The sequence below is a fragment of the Magnolia sinica genome, chromosome 8 (assembly GCF_029962835.1).
Source record: "Magnolia sinica isolate HGM2019 chromosome 8, MsV1, whole genome shotgun sequence".
Classification (NCBI taxonomy): Eukaryota; Viridiplantae; Streptophyta; class Magnoliopsida; order Magnoliales; family Magnoliaceae; genus Magnolia; species Magnolia sinica.
Window position 1 is genome coordinate 74,696,490 of NC_080580.1, and position 2,209 is coordinate 74,698,698.

Sequence of the window (2,209 nt, forward strand, 5' to 3'; positions counted from 1 at the left end):
GAACCGTTGGAGGATGGAGCTTTTGTTGTTGTCCTGACTGAGGTTATATAACCCAACGCTCCTTTGTGGAAAGAAGATGGGTTCACGTCTACACTTGGAGAGGCTAGTCTGGGATCATTCGTACAATGGGGGAAGGAGGCTTTGAGAATTCAATAATTTGAACAAATTTGGTACTCTATAATTGAATATGTGTAGTGTGTGCATGTTTTTGAACTAATTTGACACTCTATAGTTTAACATAGTTATAGTCTGCATGTTCTTTCTAGTTACACTAGATGTTAGTTAATTTATTATTATTTTTTTAATATTGAATGAATTTTGTACTCTATATTTGAACTTATTTATAGTCTTAGGCTCCATTTGGTCATCACATTAGTATTTATGAAAACATTTATTTTTTTTTGAAAACTAAATGGAGCTTAAGCCCTTTTTTAACTCTGCCAATACAACTCCTTGGATTGCCAGTCCTAAGCCCGGGTAAAGGAGGAGGGAGAAGGACTTTAGAATGAGATCATTAACTATGGAAGAGATCCTGAAAGTGCAATGAGTATCTCTGGTTTTATGGTTTTACTTGTACATTCTTGTATTGATTACTCAAGCATGATAGTTATGCGCATTCTTTCAGGTGGATGTTGCATATGGGAGGATTGGAGCTGCATATTTCAGATTTAAGCATCTGGTACGTCTCTTGTCAATAGTTATCATTGTTATTATAGTTATTCATTATGTGACAGGTTTTCAGGTGAGATGAATAAGTTTCCATCAATTTGGCTCTTTATTTCTAATAACAAAAATTTAAAATTTCTTGTTGCTACTGCAGGCTTTTGGTCTTTGTATGCCAACTGCTTATTGTTGCTTTATTACATGGATGCCCCTAGTGGGGTTACTTCTAATAAAATAGCGTTCATGGTATACTGGGAAATGTAAGGTGTCTGATTTGTTGTGAGAAGCTTATTGAATTAGGGACTGGTCTTGACCTGTTTTTATGAGCGGTTTGTTACCAACCGGTACAAGCAGTCTGGCCCATGATGTCATCACGGTATAGTAAGTGGATGCGATGATCAAATAAGGATTTGATGTGTTGACCTGGGCAGATGTCCGGGTCCAGTGGCTCAACAGGCTTGTTGTCAAATGGGTTTTTAGCGAGCTAAACCATTTTGGCTGCTGGTTCCAATCCTGATCAAGATCACTCAAGAGGTTCTTTCTCAATGGTTTTTTTTTTTTAGTGGCCCGACCTGTTTCGTTGGTTGGCCCCATTCATGGGTTCTAAAGCTCTAAAACCTTAATTTATACTAATGATAAATAATGAGCGAAATGATATTGGAATATCTTTCTTATTTTTTTGTTGCCTATGTTATTTCATCAGCGTGTGCATCATCCACTCGGTTCAAAAGGAGTGGATTGGATTGAATTTTTCAGTTGTTAGGATGAACATGTTGGACTATGTGCTATGCTTAATGAAGCTTTGCTGTTTGGTTGCAATGATTAATGTTGTGAAATGGTCATTCCTTGCTGAATTGTTTTTCGAATAATGGAATTGGGTGATTCAATGCAGTGGAAGAAGAAAGGTATGAGGAGGCTGAAGAGAAAGCGCCGAAAGATGAGGCAGAGATCCAAGTAGAGAGTCTTGACTGACAAATGGTGGGTCAGGTATCTCTCCGACTGGACCCTCATCATCCTGCCAATGTGTGGTCAGGTAGGAATTTTTGCTTATCCCCACTTACTTATCATTGGGTTTTGAGTATACTCGAGGAGATCTGCCTAGAAACCATATGGTTTGTTTTTAGTTTCATGTTTTGCAGTTTTAGATTCAGACTTTATACTGGTGTAGCTGGTCGATCAGTTGTTGTTTGGACCCCTTAAAGAGATTCTTGGAGTTAATATCACCTCTTGTGGGGTGATTTGTAAAAAGAATCTCGGCTGCAAGGACAGTGAAGCTGTCCATCACCACTTATATCATTTTTGTTATCTTTATGTTTCTCCATCTTTGGCTTGTTTTTTGGCGTATTTTAGTTGAATGTCATTCTTCCTTTAGGGAATGCTGGATCTGGCTGAAGTTGTGGAGAAATCTTCAACATTAACACTACACGAATCTGTCACTGGGGATCTAATATGTACATTATGTCTGTCTTTTCTTTAATGCTAGTCCAAATCCCCTTCAAAATCAATTGATCTTGATGGAACTTCTGTTTTTGTTTCTCTATCCTCT

The 2,209-nt window shown here is 37.8% G+C and overlaps 1 long non-coding RNA gene across 1 annotated transcript; it reads left to right on the top strand.

The window, feature by feature from the left end:
* The first annotated feature begins 765 nt into the window (after positions 1-765).
* LOC131254057 (uncharacterized) lies at positions 766-1,914 on the top strand. The gene is made up of 2 exons (XR_009175466.1): positions 766-909; positions 1,556-1,914. It is a non-coding gene; the product is annotated as an uncharacterized LOC131254057 (long non-coding RNA).
* Positions 1,915-2,209: the final 295 nt, after the last annotated feature.